This window comes from Zootoca vivipara, chromosome 7 (genome assembly GCF_965207765.1).
Source record: "Zootoca vivipara chromosome 7, rZooViv2.hap1.1, whole genome shotgun sequence".
NCBI lineage: Eukaryota > Metazoa > Chordata > Lepidosauria > Squamata > Lacertidae > Zootoca > Zootoca vivipara.
In genome coordinates, this window is record NC_142590.1 from 64,740,087 (window position 1) to 64,762,263 (window position 22,177).

The following is a 22,177-nucleotide window of genomic DNA, read 5'->3' on the forward strand; positions in this document are numbered from 1 at the left end:
TTTCCTATCTAGTTAACAGAATCAGAGATTCACAAAAGAGTCAAGAATTGGGTGGAGGTGCAGTAATCACCTCGCAGACAAATATTCAATAGGTGGACTTGTGCAACCACATTCCACACATCAAGCACAGCAGCAACTAAAGCACAACCCAAGGGATTTACCACCTGTCCCCAGCTACACAATGTTTCACTCAAAAGGCATGAATGCTTGGAAAAGGTGACACCTCTGCATTATGAGTGCTATCTTGAGGGAAGACATGCAAATTGCACGCTACAGATGGGAAGCAACTGCAGATTTATTGTGCAGACAAATGGGCACTGGTGCAAAGTACACAAGTTCAGTTTTGGAGCCCCATCATGGTCTCCGATTAAACTGGGTTAGCATGTTCCTGTGGTACTTCAACCTGTCCCCAGAAAAACCTTCACACAAAGAAGCCCTCAGAGGTGTGACAAGCAATCTTGTGATAGGTGTTTGCATGCTTTGGTGTGACAGTCAAGGGTGCCTGTTGGATAGCAGCATGAAAAATAACACCCTTCCCAACACACACATATATATCCAGAGTACTTTTGGAACTGTGCTTTTTCTTCCTGCTGGGAGACAATGCATGCTTCCACTGCTCCTTCTCTCATTATGCTTTTACAGTTACAAAGCTATCAGTCCTGGATCAGGACTATAGTGCTTCAAATGCAGCAAGCCATTCCCATTGTTCCAGAGAAACAATCACTTTTATACAAAGCCCAGCAAAAGCACAAGCAGCAGCAGCAGTAATAATAATAATATTAATAATAATGAACTTTGTCTCTAAAATGCCACAATACTCTCTCTCTTTTTTACACCTTTCTATGTTGATTTTTTTCCCAGGAGAAAATAGATTTCATTTGGAAAGAACAAGATCGGTAGCATTTCAAGGGACAGTGGCATGTGAAATCTCTGTAGAGCAGAGAGGAGAAGCTTACTTGAGAAATAACCTCCTGATCTCTTTATCCATACATTTTCCTGACACTCACCCCTCTGACCTCTGACTATCTCCAGCCCCTTCCTTCCCCTTTAATCTCACTTTTCTCTCCCCCTGGAATTTCTTACTCTCTCCGAACTACCCACCCCTGAATCCAAAATGTATAGCAGGTTCCAGGCAAATATTTGCCATGCTTAGACCTGATTTCTGTAACAAAGGCAGTCCTTCCTCACTGTGATTTCCCCTTCAAATGATACGCCTCCCTCTGCTGCTCTTGAACATTTCCCTGCCTCTAGATTAAACCCCACCACTTAAATAAATGCATAACAGAAGTAACCGTGCACAATGTGTTAAAAAAGAGAGAGAGACCCAGACCAGCAAGGAAGTACAAGATTCAGACTCACTTTCTCCTACACAGATTCCAGTGTGTGTTACTGTTTCCTCCTCCAAGTGAACACTTCACACCCAGGGCAGGCAGGCTGCGGGAGCGTAGGTACCATTCTGCTCTCGGATGGCTCCGTTAGATCCCCGTGGCTCCTGGCATCCTGCAGATGAATGAAACCTGCCCTGCTCTCCCTACGGCATGAACTTTTACTCCCCCGATTGGAAGGAGCACTTGATTCACTGCAGTGTATTCTTAACTCTGAGGCAGGCAGGCAGGCAGCTCTCATCCCCAAGTCTCCTCTCCTGCAGCTTCTAACCGCCTTTCGAGCTATCACATGGTCCAGCACACTGCACCGGCTGTGCCTGCAATATTTTAAAGAGGTAGTGGCCTGTTTTGTGCATGTGTGTTTGTGTGTCAGGGTGGAGGGTGGGGTCTGGCTCGCTGAACTGCAACAGAATGTTGCACCAGACAGAGCCACATCGGAGAGCGTCTCTTGCTTCCGTATCCCAGAGTACTGAAATCCTTTGCTAAGAAGTCAGCCACTGTCACTGCAAAATGCTTAATTCAAAAATTGAGAGGGCTCTTCTCTTTAGCCCTTTCTATGGGAGAACAGGTTTCATCTACTCAGTAGAGGAGAAAGAGATCTCTGCACATGTTCAGAGACACTTTTATCTATTAATGTTTCACCCATTCCAAGATTCAGTCTGCTGCTCAAAAAATATTTCAGAGCCGAGTTCCCTGGGAAGATTTATCTCCATGCCAGTGAGAAGACTCCTCTTGCTTCTGCTTGCAAAAAGCGGACTCAGAGGTATCTGAAGAAATGACTACCTTGACATCCGTTTGTGACTGCGCTGAGGACTTCTGGTGATGCTCTACTCCATTGGAATGAAGCTGGTAGACCTACTGGCAAGTTGACGTCTGATCTAGGGTGGATCATTAACAGCAGCATTACCACCCAAATGGCAAAAATTAAGAAACAGACCCTCACATTTATTTATGAATTAAATCTTTATCCTGCCCTTCCCCCCAAAGGAGACCAGGGAGGCAAACATCAAAAAGTTGAAACCATAGAATTTAAAATAAAATAAAACCACATTTTAAAACATTTCAAAATAATAATAATCTAAACCAATTTCAAAAGCTGTAGAACAAGGGTAGGCAACCTAAGGCCCAGGGGCCGGATGCAGCCCAATCGCCTTCCCAATCCGCCCCGCGGATGGTCTGGGAATCAGCGTGTTTTTACATGAGTAGAATGTGTCCTTTTATTTAAAATGCATCTCTGAGTTATTTGTGGGGCATAGGAATTCGTTCATTTTTTCCTCAAAATATAGTCCAGCCCACCACATGGTCTGAAAAAAGGTTGCTGACCCCTGATGTAGAGCATCCTGATGGAAAATGTCAAAATATTTATTATTTTTATTTATTTACTTTATGTATTATATACCTCCCTTCATCCAAAGATCTCAGGGTAGTTCACAGCATAAAAATATGAGTTATGAAGATATAGTAAAGCTTGATACAAGCTGAATCTAGTTCACATCAGGAGGCAGAGAACTAAGGGAATAAAATCACTGACAGATCAGTGTCCTCCCATGACTTTGATGAGGATACCAAGGAAGTGGAAGAGAGTGAGACCATAGATCAGAAACTTCCCACTCAAGCCCCCAATTTGGAACTGAGACTTCACTGAGAAGTCTTTCCGGTCCTCCTGCCTTGGGCTCAGGGTGAGGAGATCAGGGCAATGCCAAGGAGACCACTTTTCCACCAGGTAAAGCAGAAAGCCAGGTATTGTCTCTGAAGCAATGGCAGCACATCAAGAGGCAGGAGCAGACCCAGCCCCCTCAGTAAGAGCACATGGCTTGATAGAACAGGCATACCCTCCAACATGTTTCTGGAGAAAACCAGGACGTGCGTCTTTCAGGGCCATGTTCCTGCACGATTCACATGATCCATCTGAGAGAGACTTCCCTCACCTCTGTTCCAAAGCGTGCCGGGCAGGCAAAGCCAATTGCTGGAGCAACCTTGTACTTCTATTCGTTCTCAGACCGCCCTGGCCTTATCCCCGACGCTCCTCAACTAAGTTTATTTGATCCTTGCCACATCTCTGGCACGTAAGGGAGTCTGGACTAATTTCTGCTCTTCTCTTGCTGAGTTTGTACCATCAGTCTGCTGCAATCAAGCTTGGCTTCTTTGCTTGCAAGAAAGTGCGCCTCTCATCACTCTTGGTTCCCTGTATCATCATTCTTCACACAAATTAGATTTGTTAAAAATATACTATATGATTATTCATAAGTGGCAGGGTGGTAATGGGAAATGAGATGTTAGTTATGATGGGGATGTTCTGCCGAGTGCCACTTTATTTACTGCATCTATTTTAGGGGCACCCTGAAAATTGTCTTCTTCTGACACGCATGTAAGAAGGTGATGCAGTCCACACCTCTTCACATGGTCTGTTGTGGAAAGGGGTGGCTATGTTATGGCCATTAGGAAAAGCTGTGAATGGCACAGAATCCTTGTACTTCTTGGTTCTTATCACTGTATCAGCAAAGGTAAGTGGCCGAACAGATAAGGCAGCCTTGTATATTAGCCCTCAAAAGTTACTAGTCTGGCGTTTGTTTATTTTTTACTAGCTTCTTGGAGGTTGGCAGAAGATGGATAGGGAGCTGCATTTCTCTTTTGGGAGAGCAGAGAGGCTTCCCCTCTTCTAGCACCCACTTGGTTTCTCTCTTCCACCATGCTTGTGTGGAATTTCTAGTTGCCGGTGGCAATCAAGCTAGACATTGAAACTGACAGATTCTTACCGCCAAGTATCCAAAATCACATGAAAGGGAGAGTGGGCCACCTACTCTGTAGAGCTTCTAAGGATGCTTTGCTAACTAATGTCTAAATTTTTCTCCAGCTCTCCTGGATCTAACCAAAGACTCATGCAGTTCAGCACCCTGTTCTCCCAGTGGTCAATTAGATGCCTATGGGAAGTCTGCAAACAGCTAATGTTCATGCAAGATGGCCGTCATTCAGGAGGCTGAAAGTTCGAAGTACTTTCCTACATTCATCCACACAACCATTGCCATTTTCATTTTACAGGTGCGAACATCTCCAGCTAAAAAGAATCCAAAATAGAGAATAGAATCATAGAGTTGGAAGAGATCACAAGGGCCATCCAGTCCAACCCCCTGCCAAGCAGGAAACCCCATCAAAGCATTCCTGACAGATGCCTGTCAAGCCTCCGCTTAAAGACCTCCAAAGAAGGAGACTCTACCACACTCCTTGGCAGCAAATTCCACTGTCGAACAGCTCTTACTGTTCAGGAAGTAAGCACATTCAATATTCATGGCTATGAACAGGAGGGATGGGGAACCTGTGGCCCACCGGTTGTTGCTGGAATGCACCTCTGCTGGAATCATAGTTCAATACCACTTGGAGGGTTGCAGGCTCTCCAGCTGTGGTTTTACATTTATATGTAAAAAGTACATGGTGTTTGGCAGAATGTAAGAAGAACATTCTGCTGGATCAAGCAGTGGCCAGCCAGATGTCTGTGGGAAGACTCCAAGAAGGATCTGAGCCCAACAGAACTCCCCTCACTTGTGGTTCCCAGTAACTGGCATTCAGAGACATATTGCCTCTGACTGTCTTGGGTTGTATGCCTCTCACAAAGGAGGTAGAAGAGAGCCATCATGACTGGCAGCCACTAAGTTCAGCAAAAGGCCGTTCTGTGCTCCAAAGATTTTTCAGTCTAAATTTTTAGTGAGGGGAGGAAGGGAAGGGAGAGTAAAAGATAACAAAGGTGAATGTGCGCAAAAGCTGGTTCACCCCTTGGTATCATTGACTTCCCAGTTTATTCCACATCTGTGTGTCCTTTGCCATTCCCCACCCCCCACAACCCCCTGAATTTCTGGAGCCTTTGAGGACTTAGGTTTGCTTACAGTAAAGCTTCATATAAACTGATGGTATACTATGATAACATACATTTGCCAAAGTTCTATTTTGTAGAACAGCATTCCTGTTGAGATACAACAGGCGCCGCTATTTGTAGTTTCTAGACACAATAGAATACATTCTTGTTTCGACAAGCTTCCCCAGCTGGAATAAAAAAGAAGTAGATTTCTGCTTTGGTTTGTGTTTGTGCATGTGTTTTTTAAACTTAGTTTTAGTTGTATGGTTGTATGGTTGTAAATCACCTTGCAATGTACATGAAGGGCAATGAATAAATGTAAAAAGCAATGGCTGCATTGCGATTTCCTGAACCAAAATGGGAAGGTCTGTCATATCCTGTTCTGTTCACTGATTGAATGTAATTTTGGCATTGCATTACTACAATAACAACGGCAATGTAGACACAGTCCATTACTGTGCTGGTCATCTTGTATTATATACATTACAGAAATCCTTCAGGACCTCCATTAGAAATTGGTACCCTATCCATCATATGAAAGGCAGCTACTTTGTAAAGGCAGCTTCAGGAAATTCGGTGCATTAGGTGAAATCCAGCTGGTGGATACAACACGTAGGTGAGAAACACACAGCACAACAATGAGAGGTTATTTTGAACAGCCGGATACTCTCTGCACACCAGCTGCTGGGCTGTTTGTAGTTTTTTGTTATTATTACTGCTGTGACACAGAGCAGATCTGAAGGGCAATTGATAGGTCTGTCCAGAGTGTGGGACTCTGGAGTGGGTCCACTTGAAGTTTCACTTCTTCCAAGGGATCTGTTGGTGCTAATGTTCCAAAAGGAGGACATTCACCTTATTGGTGTATTTCATTACACTTTTATCTCACCTTCACTCCAAAGAAAGTATATGTGGCTCTTACTCTTTTCTAAGCCTCACAACAATCTCCTTTGGGAGAAATGACCAGTGTGAATGGGGCAGAGGGTTCATGGCCATGTGTCCAGAGGGCAGAAGAGCCAAAGTATTGTTATGGGTTTGTGGGGGGGCAGGTGCCCCCTAAATTCCTGGGTCCAATAAAAATTATTCAATGCTTGGAGAGTCAAAATGGGAAGTCAGACCCTTAATAGCTGGACTCAGCTTCCCATGTCCTAGTCAACCCTAATGGCAGAGTGGTAAAGAGAATAAACGATGGACTGCCATTAACCCATCAGTGAAATTCATCAACAAGGCAACATATCATTCTTTAACGTGGGGGGGGGGGACCCCACCCTGAGCTCTGGGTAATTAGCAAAAGACAATCCCAGAGCTGGGAGGGGAAAGTTTTCAAGATTACAGTGGACAACAAAATAAGCAAACAGAAAAAAGTGTCACTTATGCAAGTGGGGGGGGGGCAGAAGCAGGAGGCAGGCAGTCTGTTTTATGCTGCAGAGAGGGTCAGACATGACAGGTGGAGTCTCTAGGAATCGGAGGCTTCAGCAATGGAAGGAACAGAACCTTTTTGGGATGTTGTCACAGTTCAGTTTATGGAGGGTCGAAGTCATGGCTGAGGACGTCAGGACCAGGGGCAAGACTGCGGGGTGGGAGCTGGAACGGGAATCTGGAAGCCAGGAGTCCGGAAGCCAAGGGTCCGAGGATCAGGAAGAAAGCAGTCAAGAAGCCAAACGCAGCAAGGCAAGAAGCATGTTGCTGTGACAAAGAGCCAAAGGGAAACGCTGACCTTATATCCCTTCCCTGCTCTTGCCACCAGGTGCTGTGAGTTACCAGTTGGCCTCACCTGTGCGGCTGCGCCTTGCCTCTTCAGAACAAACTTAGGAAAGCCCCAGTCCTGTGAAGCCCTACCAGTCACAGGGCCTGGCTCCTGCACACACTCCTGACAGATGTGAATACTCTGTAATCCCTTCATCTAGGTTCTGGTTGTATATATGTGCAAATAAACCATATTGTCAGGCATGGAGAGTCCTCCTCTCTCTTTGGTAATTTCACAAATAAGAATTAACAAGCAGTTTATAATTTATAGTCCTTTTATTATGGCATCATGTTGCAAGCACAAATATACAGCACTCCAGAAGGAAGGCAGTTGGCTACTCTAAATCTTCCACCTTCTGCCACATCCAAGACACCAACAGGAAGTTCCTCCTTCTCTCTTCCTCCTTTGATAAGTTCAGACTTTCTGGTCCGTGGGGAGGGGGATCCCCCACACTCTCAAATGACACCTCAGCTCTCTGTTCCCTCCCTTCTGTTTCCCTTGTCCCTATCTCGTAGCTGGGTAACTCCTGTCTATGCTGTTCAGCTTCTGTGTCTCTCTCTCTTCTTCTGAACATGCTGTGGGTGGGGGGGATTCCCCCTCCTGCTCTTCTTTGGAGAGAAGCTGATCTGCCATAGAATGCATTCCCCAATCCTCAGCTTCAGACCATTCCCTGATACATATATCGTAAGGACACCAGACTCTGCTGTGCCTCATTATCCCCAAATGAAACACAGACTCTGGTAAGTGTACCTGCAACCTCTGGAATCTCTCATGGCCATGGACATTGGGCTGGTGGGCAACAGTAGAATGCAGAGCCTCCAGTTGCCTCACCTTGCACAAGACCACAACGGTGTAGTGTCAATTGCCGGCGCCTGGGGAGAGGGCACATACATGCTGGGTGGGGGGCAGCCCAGGCCTCATCACTGATGCTGCCAGAGGAACCCCACCCTCACTGGAGCAAAGCAGGGACATGCTTAGCAACTTGTCTGTCCACGCAGGGGGGAGCCCAGCCGGTCAATGCGACCCTTTGCAGGTGGAGGGGAGCACAGGGCCAGTCCAGGCTGGGGTTGCCTGCAGGGTTCATGCCCCCTCAAAAATTGTGCACCCAGAGCCATGGCACCCCTAGCGCACAGTACGCCTCTGCATGACCCTGTCTCCATTTTGTATTGTCCCTCTTCAAAGTTATTGATGTCCTGTGCATTCAAAGCAGACTCTCTAGCTGTTTTGCCAACAGCTCAGACTGCTGCAATAGGTTCTCAAATGCCTGCTTTTGCCACCTTTTGCAGGTGGAGGTGGTTACACAATACAAAAAAGGTGGTACTCCGGTCTAATGGAGTGGGCAATTATCAACAAATTATTTGGAGCAGTAACAAGTTCTTAAAAAAAAAAAAACCTTGGGAAGTTCCTAAGAATGGAAGTAAAGCAAAATAATTGCTTTGCGATTCATGGTAAATTGTGTCATAAAACATGGGTCTGCTCCAAGTTAGATTAACAGAAGATGTTATGTAGCAGCCAAAGGGTTGTTCCTGGGATACAAGCTTGCATCTGCAAATGGCAAGCAGACCTTGATGGAGAGAATTTTGAGCTCCAAGCACCAAAAGAAATTACTGGTAAGAAGGCAGCTGATGATAGACTACCGGTAGGAGAGAAAGAGACCAGATCTCTCACTTCTGCACATGCAAAATCTTTCCTGGCGCTCCTGTTTGGAAGCTTCTTTTCTCTGTGACTGAAATACTAAATTAAGATGGGAACTACAGCAGTTGAATAAACATTTGGTTCGGTGATGCGATAATGTTTTGCAAAATAAATGATTGACATGAACCTGACATGGTGCAGAACACAAACAAGATACAATAAGGAAGGTGCATGAATAAGCCTTTGTGAGGCAAGGGTGTCACACTGCAGCAGAGCTATTATGAATGCAACGATAGCTCATCACCTTGCATACTGATGTTGCTATTCCATAAGGAAAGGTTAGAGGATTTTCATTAGTTCAGTGGCTGATCTCCACTTGTTTTCTCTTGTTTTCTTTTGGGGATCTGAGCCTGGGCCTGAGACCTCTTGTAGTTCATGTCAGGGGAAGGTGCCTTCAAACCACTGAGTCTGCACCCTGCGAGTCAAAACAGGGCATGAACAGACAGGGGATACTATTGCATTTAATACCTGCCTGGAAAATAATGAAAACAGGTGCAGCACAAGCAGATGATGTGACGCCACTTATTTTATTTTTGCCCACCAGAAAAAAGGAGGCAACTCTGTTGGGAAGGCTTGCATAAATACTGGTGTTAGTCACGTAACTGCAACTGGAGGGAAAACACAATATTAAAAAGACTCTGTAAGCAGGCACTGAAACATCTGCCAGATTAATGCAAAACAGGTGAGGTTCCAAAGTGCCAGAAATTGCAGTACCCTTGGCATTGCCCTTTCCAGAATTGGCTAGGGGCGAGTTTGCTCTGATTTGTCTACAGCAAAACATTATTTCCTTCCCCCACTCATTATTTCCTTCCCATCCCCACAATCTTTGAACAGTGAACTCTGAAGCCCTGAATCAGATTAGTGTATTTACTGGGAATGAAACTCCTGCAGAAGTCAGCATTTTCTGCCTGAGATGAATTTATATAAAATCCTCCTGATTTCAATTCACTGAAATGCATCCACTCACAGTCTTTTTTTTGTTATTTCATTTTATCTCAGCCATCACTGGAAAGAGTTCACATTATTAATTTTATCAACCTGGGAAACCTTCCAAGAGTAATTCCTAATACCATTTATAACAAATCTAATGTTTGGCGCAGGGCAGGAGGGGGCCAAACGTTTCCATCAAAAACATTAGTATGTCGCAGTTGATAGAATAAATAAGATCAATTCCCTCAGCCTTTTCTCTCCCCTGTGCACTCTCAGATGCAGAAGAGTGTAAAACAGCAATCTGGTGACCTCAAGGCTTAGATGCAATAAGGGTCCTGGGCTTTCCGAATTTCAGCCTGAAATGGCACAGATTTCCCTGGGAAAGAGAGGTAGGGGTGACGCAATCCTTTGGAAAGAAAAATATCACTAAAGGTTAAGTCAATCTCTGTGATTTGTTGATAATTACAAGGGAAGAATACGTATAGGGAAATGAAAGCTCTCTTTCATGCAAAGTACTCAGGTTATTATTATTTACTTACTATATTTTATATTTTACTGTAATTTACTTCACGGCCTCATGGAAAGAAGAGCGGAGGAGAAGGATAAAAGATCTTCAGGACCGGAGAAAAGTGCTGAGCCGTATTTCTATCCAGTTTTAACCAAGCTGATCTTGCTGGTGTTCTCGTCTGAAGAGCAGCTGGTGGCTCCTTTGCCTTTGGCTAGTAGATGGGGCCAGAATGTCCTCATTCCACCCATCATGTTTGCGAAGCCCCAGGATAACCAGCAGTTGGAGCAGAGTAGTTCCCCCCCACCCCCAGTAAGCTCCCTACAGCTCTTGCCAATGGGTGATGGCAGGTTGGTCTTCCACTTGCCACAATGTTCTTCCTGGGCAGCCAAGGAAGCAGTGAGCCTCACAATGGCTCTTGGTTGGCGGCAGAGGCCAGCTCTGCAATGCCGTGGCTTAGAATCCTCTGATTTGCACAAGCCATGAGACCCTGGAGAGCCAGTTGGTGGTGCAGTTAAGACGCTGGCTTGTGAGTAGAACTGGGCTCAAATCCTCACACAGCCACAAAGGAACTGGATAGCCACAAAGGAACTTTGAGTCTGAGCATACTTACTTGGAACTCTTTCCTTCTGAGGAAACGTGTTTAGGATTGTGCCACTGGGACTCAGGACCTCCCTTGTCCGTCCATCCGTCCCCCAATTGCAGATTTGGCAACAGTGCACTGGTGGTTTTTCTAACAGAGGGAAGAGAGTGAGGGCGAACAGGGTGGTCCTCAGGGGCATACCCAGGATCAAAACTGGGGGGGGGGGGCAAGCCATGGTCGTTCAGGTTGTGACATTTCAGCCTGGAAAAGGTGAATGAAACCAAAATTTTAAGAAAATTATATATAATTATAGCAGTGCTTTATTACAGTAGTTATTACAATTATTTGCTTGAAAAAATTTTTTTATTCTAGTTACACGTCTTAGACTAATATCATTTTTCTTGGGTTTGAAGAAAACTTGTTCAAAACTTTTGTTTCAATCCAGTCCTGATTTTCCTTGAAGAATTTCCGATGGACGCTCATCAAACACAACCCAGTCAGTCTGTCCTCTCCCATTGCACTTCTGAGCCAGGTCTTTACCCTTCAAAATTTAATTTTCTACAGAAATTACTTAACTTACCTTTTTGGAACCAGTTTCTTATATCCATTTAGGCAGCCTCGATGTCTTCTAAATGTAAATAAGAAGGTAAACTAATAGCGGGCGGCTCAGTTTAGCGGCGGGCGGCTCAGTTTAGTGACACAGAACTCACTAGACCCCTCTAGAACAGTGGTCCTCAACCTTGGGCCTCCAGATATTTTGAGACTACAATTCCCATCATCCCTGACCACTGGTCCTACTAGCTAGGGATCATGGGAGTTGTAGGCCAAAAACATCTGGAGGCCCAAGGTTGAGGACCACTGCTCTAGAAGATTCCCTCTTCTCTCTGCTAGAGCCCGCTAGAGACCTCTCTCTCCCTTGAATCCCAATGGCTGGCTGACATAGATTCCTCTACCAGTCGCTAGGTGGCTCTAGATACTTCTCGGTTTTTACACCATTTCAGTGTGGTAAACAACTGATTATTCGCCATCGCCCTACCTAATTTTGTTTCGTTTCATCACTTTATAACCATTTAATTTTTTTTGCTGCCCCTCGCTGGGTATGCCCATGATGGTCCTGCATATGAAATCTAAAGAAGGGAGCTTGGGAACCCTCAACTTAGACTGTACCAGAAGGCTTGCCAACTTAAATTATTAAACACAGTCCAGAAGTATCCTGGCCTTCGGTAGAGGATTCTTCTCTTGGTTCCCTTTCACTTCAGGTGCTTCTGGGGCCTAAATAAGCCCTTTCTTTCTACTGGACTGCAGATGTGGTGGATGTGGCAGTGGAGACTAGCTCCCTATTCCTCTCTGTTGCACCCTTTTCTAGACTGTCTTGGGTTGTCTCTCCTGGAATGCAATAATCAATTTGGCACACAGGAGAAGGCTGGAGTGGAGAGATCTGGAGACTTGTTTCAGGCAGAGGTTTCAAAACTCCCGGAATGACTGCTAAGCATTATACTTGATTCAGGGGGGAAACACTGGCTAGCAGCACTGCAAGCTCATAGTTTAGCTAAAGACATGGATCTCACGGACTGCAAATTTCCCCAGGCCCCTGACAGCATTTGAAAATGAAGGTGGACAATACACCACACTTAGAAGGGGTCCGGTAGAACAATATCAGACACAATGCAAAATGTCGTAGTTTCCAAGGACTGCAAAATGTTTGAAAATCAGACCTGGGGGGGATCCCTTTGAACCTATGCCCCCCCATAAGGTAATATCAGCCATGGTGAGAGAAGCTTCTTGAAACTGATTCACTGGTGGTACTTCACTTCAGTAAAACTGAGTTTTATCCATTTTTCCTCATTGTCTGAGTGCTGGGGATGTGCTAGGTCAGGTTCATACCTCCACATGTGGTGATTTTGCCCTTATGCTTCTAGCACATCTTAGTCTTTAGCTGCATTTCTCAATTAACTAATCAGGTGGCCCCAAAACCAGCCTCTTTAAGCAGGTCTTTCAATTTTTCACTGGCCAAAACGGCTTCATAAAGACCTTGTTACATTTCTCTTAGTGGCAGTCAGATTGATGACTGTGGGGGGCAAGAAAACATCCTCTGATTTTTCACTCAGTAACTGGTACAGATGAATTTATCATCTTGCCCTTATGGAGAGGTTAATTTATGGTGCACAAAGGTCAAGCCCAGTCTGGCCAGTTTGATACACTGTGCTTCCCATTCTTAACCTTTATCTGTCTTTCTCCTGAGGGTTTATGACCTTCAGGCACCCAGGCATGGTTCCAAGGAGATTATATCAGATTATTGTCTTGCACGTACGCATACCTGATTCTCACACCTGCTATTCCTTTCCAAGCCAAACCTGCAATAATAACTCACATGAAACCTACATTTGTTTGTTTTATAAATGTTGGCTTTATCATACTGGTGCTTGCAAAATCAATGAAATATTTCATCTAACAGGTCTCATTTAAAGGGGAATGTACCTAATTCACACTTTCCAAAACAAAACCCAAACTGAAACAAAGCCATCCTTTAAAATTCACACCCCTCCCAATTTTGAAATTCAGTTCCTCAGCCAAATCATATACTAAAAATTGCATCTATTTAGGTAAAGTATGCTTTTAAAGGCATATATTGGTGAAGATAGCATAAAAATGTATCATATTAGGAGAAGCTGGCTTGTAAAAATGTGTCTATTAAGCAAAATTGGATAGAAAAAATGTGTATATTAGGGGGGAAATCACTTTAGGATGCTAATTTTATGACTTTGGGGGGATCACAAACTGATGCAGGAATGTGGAGAATAGAACTTAAGGCTGAGAAAATGAGAAACTGGAATTGACAGATTTGCTCATCCCTAAAGTAGACGCGGGTGGCGGGACGCGGGTGGTGCTGTGGATTAAACCACAGAGCCTAGGGCTTGCCGATCAGAAGGTCGGCGGTTCAAATCCCCATGACGGGGTGAGCTCCCATTGCTCAGTCCCTGCTCCCGCCAACCTAGCAGTCCAAAGCACGTCAAAGTGCAAGTAGATAAATAGGTACCGCTACAGCGGGAAGGTAAACAGCGTTTCCGTGTGCTGCTCTGGTTCACCAGAAGCGGCTTTGTCATGCTGGCCACATGACCTGTCAGAAATCCCTCTGCCAATAACACGAGACGAGCGCTGCAACCCCAGAGTCAGTCACGACTGGACCTAATGGTCAGGGGTCCCTTTACCTTTTTAAGCTGGACTTACTGAGACATTCACTGAAATTCTTCCAGTGTACTCTGATCTAAGATTTGCATGTCCCAGTTCAGGTGTTGCATTTCTGGTTGCAAGAACACACAGCAGCAGCATCCTGTGGGCATCCTCTAGAAAATGGAGAGATTTTTGTGTGTGTGCAGAGCAAAGAGGGTGGGTTTTTCCCCTATTATAATACTCCCAAAGGAATGATGGTAGCTGATGTGGGATCCTTTGGTGAGACGTGAGCAGGAGCAGATACGTAGTGGATGTTGACCTGTTTTCTCCCCAGGGACTCTTGATTGAAAGGCAGTTTTGTTCCAAACCAAATCTGTGCTTGAATGAAGTTGGCAAGGTCTCCCAGGTTGAGAGAAGAAAGAGATGGTTTCATCCGCTGCAGATGGAGGGGAGATGAACTGCAAAAGGAGGACACAAATGCCCTCTAGAACTCCTGCTTTTCTGACAAGGGATTTTATTTCTGGAGGCTTTCTAGGACGGATAAAGATGCAGCCATGTTAGCGAAAGAAGTTAGATTTTCCCTCTCCAGATGCTTGTTACCGGTAGGTGTCTGTTTTCTCCAATAATCAGGTCTTGGCGTCAGCTGGCCACTGATACTGCCCTCTCTCCCCTCACCCCTACCCCTATTGCAAACCTGTTCTCTTTCAGCCCCAAGGTAAATAGCTAGCTGTACAAACTGGTACAAGAAGGGCCATTCACACAGTATTGCGATATAAAACTTCAATGCATATATCCACTTAATGCAATCAGCAAGCTTGTTTGAATATTCAGACTATGGCCCATGATTCACCTGTAAAAAAATGGTCCCCAAAATTTCTGAAATTCAGTGGAGTCCGAACTCAGGCTACAATTCTGTGCACACTTTGATAAGCCCCACTGAACAGAGTTGAACTATCTTTGGACTATAATAATAATAATAATTTATTATTTATACCCCGCCCATCTGGCTGGGTTTCCCCAGCCACTCTGGGCTGCTTCCAACAGAAAAATAAAACAGGCTGCATAGGGCCAGCCTGTATCCCGTAACACACTAGCTGGACCCTGAAAAGCAGGATCTCACCCAGGAAGCAAAATGCACTCATCTTAAGGCAGAATGCAGAGCATCTTAAGATTTTGCCTCGATTTATTGTCACCAACAAAACTGGCAAGCATTTTCTTCAGGCTTTGTCTTGACAGTAGTAACCCATTTCTGATGCCCCTGACCTCATCAACCCCTCTTTCAAAAGGAGAGGTGTGCAGGAGAGTCGTCCCACCTTTTGCAAGGCTACCCTCTTCCTCGTGACAGCCTGGCCCCAAGTACACTTGCTCAAAATAGTTCAAGACCTTAGGAACGCAGCCCTCTGAGTCAATCATTCTGATTAGATATATTGGAAAATAAGCAATGCAGCTGGGAGGTTTTGCCCTCTGAGAAAGATTAAGGGGGAAGAGGGCAGAAGGGAATGGAAACTTGCCTATTTTTGTCCAAATCCTTACCTTCCGTAGAAGTGGGAGGTCAAGTCAAATTCCCCGAAACAAACTGAGCACAAATTTCCAAATGCAGCCCTAAAATACCACCTTGAGAGTTATTTCGCTTGCCAAAAATGTCTGTCTCCATCAACAGTTTCTTCAATGAAACAATTAACCAAATGGATCAGAAGTGACCAGCTGTGTCTTGGGCACTGGGCAAAAGGACCCTGTGGATCATGCAGCCAGTAAACAGGGCCATGAGAAGTGCTGTTTCTAGAACTCCACCTGTGCGGGAACAAACCTAGGAGTCAACAATCAGGACAGAATATCAACATGTTTCATTGGAATACTTGTCTGTCTCCAAAAGCAAGTAATATGTTAGGAGAGGGAGAGATGGGACTTCAGGACCCGGACTCTCCTGTAGCTTGTGGCTCCTCCTCTGCCTCAACCTTTTCCATTCCAGCTGGTCATTGCAAGAACTCTGTCATTTAAGATCCTGAATACCTGAAAAATGCTGAGTGTCATAAGAGCATAAGAACAGCCTGATAGATCACGCCAAAGGATCATCTAGTCCAGCATCACGTTCTCATCCTGTAGGTGTTGCTGTGGTCTAAACCACTGAGCCCCTTGGGCTTGCCGATCAGAAGGCTGGCGGTTCGAATCCCCATGACGGAGTGATCTCCCCTTGCTCTGTCCCAGCTGCTGCCAACCTAGCAGTTGGAAAGCACACCAGTGCAAGTAGATAAATATGTATCGCTGCAGCGGGAAGGTAAACAGTGTTTATGCACTCTGGTTTCTGTCATAGTGTTCCGTTGCACCAGAAGTGGTTTAGTCATGCTGGCCACATGACCCAGAAAACTGTCTGTGGACAAATGCCGGCTCCCTCAGCCTGAAAGCGAGATGACCACCACAACCCCATAGTCGCCTTTGACTCCAGGGGTCCTTTACCTTCTACCTGAGGGTATAATCAAGAATCTAAACTCAAGCATTCATGACTGTTGGCTATCCAACCTCTGCTTAAAAACCTCCATTGAAGGCAGGGTTGCTATATGTCCAGAATTTCCCAGACATAACCGGAATAGTGCAGTTGGAAGCAGTTTCCAGGTGGAAATTGGAAAATCTGGTCATATGGATTTTGGCAAATTTCCTTTAAAATAGCTCTAAAACTTCACTTTACAAAAAAAGAGAGCAAAAACAAACACCTCAACAACATTTGTGTCTGGATTTTCACTTTTTGAAATATGGCAACCCTAAAAAGGAGAGTCCACATTTCACAAGGGAGCCTGTTCCACATAGAACCATTTCCTTTTGCCTGTCCTGAATCTTCCAACACTCAGCTTCAATGCTGTATTGTGTTTTTAATATTCGGTTGGAAGCCGCCCAGAATGGCTGGGGAAACCCAGCCAGATGGGTGGGGTATAAATAAAGGTAAAGGTAAAGGTACCCCTGACCTTTAGGTCCAGTCGCGGATGACTCTGGGGTTGTGGCGCTCATCTCGCTTTATTGGCCGAGGGAGCTGCCGTTTGTCCGCAGACAGCTTCCGAGTCATGTGGCCAGCATGACTAAGCCACTTCTGGCGAACCAGAGCAGTGCATGTAAATGCCATTTACCTTCCTGCCAGAGTGGCACCTATTTATCTACTTGCACTTTGACATGCTTTTGAACTGCTAGGTGGGGGTATAAAGAATATTATTATTATTATTATTATTATTATTATTATTATTATTATTATTATTGGAGGGCCCCAAGTTCCAGTATTATGAGAGGGAGAAAAACTGCTCCATATCCTTTATCCGCATAAACGTATATATATCTCTACCATGTCCCCTCTTATTTACCTTTTTTCCTAAATTAAAATGCTCTGGATGCAGTAATCCAGCCGGATGGGCAGGGTATAAATAAATCATCATCATCATCATCATCATCGGGGAGTTCTTCCAGTCCCTTGATCATTTGTCCAACTCCTCTTTCTGGAGTGGTGACATGAAAATGTGCCGCTGTGCAACTGCAGCACTGACAGCTGCTTCTCTGGTAGCAGCAGAGGCAGCAGGCTGGGTGGGGGGGGGACCCCCAGGAGTGCTGCCTCTTGCGTTTTTGCCCCCCAAGGCAGCTGCTTCACTCATCTCAAGGGTGGGCCGGCTCTGCCATCTTTTGCATCTCTTGCTTTTCTTTAATAGGGGAAGCCAGTGATTTAACCTAGGGAAAGTGATGATCCTTTCCCTTAAGTATACAAATACTGAATTCTCAGGTTCTGTCTGAACACAATGTGGCTATTGCATGTGACAAAGTGCTGGTGTGATTAGGCTCTGAATTTATCACCAGAAGTGAATGTGGACAGAGACAGATGATTGCCCTCAATTAATTTCAATGGGCCACTGCTGCCCTCTTGTGAGGACACACAGAATAGCATGGGTTAATGGTGGCCGCGGGGGGAATCAAGGGTGCTTAATGCAAGCATTGTAGCTTTGCTTCAAGAGCATGAGAACGCCACACACAGGATACTGCTCTTTGACATTAAGGGAAGGGTGTGTGCAGGCTCAAGGTTGAGGTCCTGAAATTAAACTCAGGGAAGCTACAATTTCTTTGCTGCCAGATAAACATCTTTTGCTACACTGGGAAGGCGCTTGATCAGCATTTTCACTGTGAAGGAGTCAGTTCTTCTCACTTCCAAAGCGGCAAGATTATTATAAGAATGCATTTGCACCTCTGGCCTAACAAGAACACAGTCTCCCAGATGTGAAGCAACAGATTCAAATTAGATTTAATTAAGGCGTAGTTCTGACTTGAATAAGCTAGTATCTCCAAGCTACTTTGGGAAGTTAGTGGTGCTGCATAGCTTTGCCAAACTAGACATCCTTGTGAAAGCTATTTTACCGCAAGATGAGACCTTAGAATTGCAGTGGATACCTCAGTGAAGACGTCGGTCCAGTGGGACAAAATGCAAATTCCATGCTCATCAGTGTATCAGATGTGACTGGCCAAATTTTATTGCCAATTAAAATTGGCCCCTGGAATTGCATCACAGAATTGCATCGGCGCCCTTCTTTCTATGCTGAATATAGCTTTTACTTCTACTTAATATCCAAGGTCAATAGCTTACTTTTCAGTGCTCTACTATTATGGCTTTGCTCATTATGATAAGAACTACAAGCAACTACAGCTGGCTATGATCAGCAGAAATCAACCTTGCTGTGCCTTTCAAATCTGTCTGATAAGTCTGGAACTTGTTTATTTTGGAAGTCACTGATATGCTAATGTAACTCATATTAATAATGTATTTAATATTCCCAAATTTGGCAGAAAAGAAAATATTAAATGTGGTCTTTCCCCCTAAGGGTCAGTGGCAGTTTTTGTTTATTAGTTCACTCTATGCACAGTGCACAAAAAACCAAATCACAGAAGCAGAATTCTGGAGGCTACTGCAGTCTTAATGGCTACTGCAGGCTGCTTGGAAAATAAAATCCATTTCACACACACACACACCCAGCAACTTGAGACATGTTCTCTCTTGTTTTGGGATACTACTTTAGGAAACTAAGACAGTTTTAGATGGGCCAATCTTTGTTTTAATATCATATAAAAGTGTAATATAGTTTAAATTCAATCATTATTGAAGGTAGGTGGATAATTTTGCTCCCAAATATCTCTGGAAATCCCAAATACCTGCAGTAAGCAATGAATAACTGTAATAAATAATAATCATAACTGTCTATTCATACATTTCAGACCCATTAAGTTCTGAATATGTGTTTATTCCAGGAGTGTTGCATTCAAAGATATTACTTCAGGTTTTCTCTTATTCGTTCTGGAGTTATAGGTTTTTCAATCAGTCATAATTAGCTAAAGTATATCAATCTTCTCCAACCTGGTGCCTTCCAGAAGTTATTGGACTGCTGCTCCCATTATCCCTGATCACTGGCTAATTGTAGTCCAATAACACCTGGAGGACACCAGGTTGAGAAGAAATGAAGAAGAAGAAGAGGAGGAGGAGGAGTTTGGATTTGATATCGCGCTTTATCACTACCCTAAGGAGTCTCAAAGCTGCTAACATTCTCCTTTCCCTTCCTCCCCCACAACAAACACTCTGTGAGGTGAGTGGGGCTGAGAGAAGTGTGACTAGCCCAAGGTCACCCAGCAGCTGCATGTGGAAGAGCGGAGACATGAACCCAGTTCCCCAGATTATGAATCTACCGCTCTTAACCACTACACCACACAGGGAAGGGAAACAGAACAGTTCGGTTTGCAGGAAGTGTGACGTGACTTGTATCTGTAGTTATTATTGTTTTAATTAGGCCCTCTCAGAGGTTCAGAGATAGCAAGTCCACTCCCAGCAGCTTTTGAGCCATATTTTAAAAAAATAAAAATGATGATACATGAAAACGAAGCACCAGAACGTATATAACTGGGATGACTCCTACCTGTTGTTCACACTAGAGGGTGCTACGGATTATAAATTGACTGCTTATTTTCTCTACTTCCATTACTGTGTCTGTTGGTACTCGGGTGCAGAATTAGTTCCAAGGGGCTTCTGAGAAAGGCAGAAAGGAAGGAGCATCAGCTTATTCTGCCCATAGCTGCCAAGTTTTCGCTTTTCTCGCGAGGAAGCCTATTCAGCATAAGGGAAAATCCCTGTAAAAAAGGGATAACTTGGCAGCTATGATTCTGCCTGCTTGTACCACGACCATCGCAACTCCTCTGAATAAATGTATGATAATTTAAAGTTTCCTTGCACTATAGCCATGCTAAAAAACAGCATGTGTTAATTCATTCAGATGCCTGCAAATTGATAATTGCCCTGCATCACAGGCTGAGCTAAAGAAAGACTCCGCTAGATCCAGAGCAAAGAGCATTTTTTAGCAGACAGGGCTTGAACACATCTGGCAAGTGACAATTACTATTGGTTCCCAGCCTGTCCAAAATTTCTAAGAGTATCCTTGTGACTGTAGCTGTTTCTTTTTTATTATATGTGTTTTTCTTAATTTGCAATGTATATCAGTCATAAACAGTGATTCATACAGACCTGATTTTTTTTGTTGTTTTTACAATCCATGCCCCCCATAAGCACCAGATGTCTATTTAATTACATTTAACTTTTAAGTAATTTCAGTTTTAAACTAAGGTACCGTTCTGCAAATCACCATGAGTTCTCAGAGGCCTATAGCTCATTATGGCTGTGTCATGATTTTAGGGAACCTTTTAAAGGTTTATGATTATAAGCTCTTGATCAGATCAGGGGAATTCATTTCCTTCCATTCTCTTACTATTTGAAAGAGGGGTCTGTGACACCTGACTTTTTAATAAATAAATAAACCAGCTACTCCGAGCACAGAAAAGGTAGGGGAGGAGGTACTTAATCCTTACCCACTTTCTGCTTTAAAAAACCTCTCCTGCACACGAGCTGTTTTTCTCCACTTTGCAGAAAGTATATATCTTTTCCACTTCAGGTAGAAAGAAAGCTGAAGGGGATTGTGAGTTGTAGAAAAACAGTCAGAGGGAAAATTAATAAATAGCCACCAAAATGGCCTTGGCAGGGTACAAAAAATGTTGTTGTTGTTTCACTGATCACGCCAGAAGAATTCAAGCTTTTCCCTAAAACTGCAGTTCCCTTATAGTCCTGAGGGGGCTTTGCCATTATTTCATTGCAAACACACTAAAAAAATGTCCAAGAGAATTTGCAAAACCTCTGTGTTTGAGACGTTAAGCTGGGCACCTGTCATGCCCTCAAAGAGAGATCAAAGGCAAAGAAATCAGGGACAGAGAGGACACTGAAGAGTGACCCACACAGGTTGAAAATGGGACAACCCTTCGAGCTGGCAGGCCAATTATTTGAAAGAATTGTTGCCAAGCGGATAGTGCCCTGACCCTGTGGAATTACATGAGTGTGACCAGGGCCATAACATATGTTAGAATCCAGGTTGGTAGCCTTTTCCTTGGCAGTGGCACCACATTCAGCAACCCAACAGCTGAGAATCCTGGCATGACTCAGTGTGTTTACAATGCACTGTGTTGTGTGGGACAGAACCCAACGCATGTCTCACATTCGGCAGCTTAGTTATCATTCCAAAGAGCTGGGTCTGTATGAGGGGAGGGTCAGGGATGCAGCTGCCCCAGAAGAAGAAATTGGCTGAATGGGAAAGGAAAGGTTGTGGAGAAAGGAGAAAATGGAAGCAATTATTTCCGGGTTTTTGGCGTTCAGGTTGCGAATCGTTTAGCTTATGAGATGCTCTGTAAACCTAGGTTCTACTGCATAAGAAAAGGGTTCCAACATTTGGGACTTTCTAGGTAAGAAAAAGTGGGACCCAGGTGGTGCCGTGGGTTAAACCACTGAGCCCAGGGCTTGCTGATCAGAAGGTCGGCGGTTCGAATCCCTGCGACGGGGTGAGCTCCCGTTGCTTGGTCCCAGCTCCTGCCAACCTAGCAGTTCGAAAGCACGTCAAAATGCAAGTAGATAAATAGGAACCGCTACAGCAGGAAGGTAAAACGGTGTTTCCATGTGCTGCTCTGGTTTGCCAGAAGCGGCTTTGTCATGCTGGCCATATGACCTGGAAGCTATACGCTGGCTCCCTCGGCCAATAATGCGAGATGAGCGCGCAACCCCAGAGTCGGTCACGACTGGACCTAATGGTCAGGGGTCCCTTTTCCTTTCTTCTTTTGGAATCAGCTGGGTTTCAGTGCTCATCTCTGAGGAGCACGCAAGAGACCAAAATTTACCCTTTACCTTTAGGTAAGAAAAAAAAGGCAATTAAGCGGTGGATATAATAGAAGGATATAAGATTACCGGTATACACCAGCATGGAGAAAATGAAGAGAG

At 44.5% G+C, this 22,177-nt stretch overlaps 1 protein-coding gene across 1 annotated transcript in view; it reads right to left on the reverse strand.

Annotated features, from left to right (window-relative positions):
- The window catches only part of ADORA1 (adenosine A1 receptor), a 72,055-nt gene extending 69,867 nt beyond the window's left edge, over positions 1 to 2,188 (reverse strand). The window contains exon 1 of the mRNA XM_035124247.3: positions 1,360 to 2,188. The gene's annotated coding sequence lies outside the window, so the exon portion shown is untranslated. The remainder of the gene's footprint in view (positions 1 to 1,359) is intronic.
- Between the last annotated feature and the right edge of the window lie 19,989 nt (positions 2,189 to 22,177).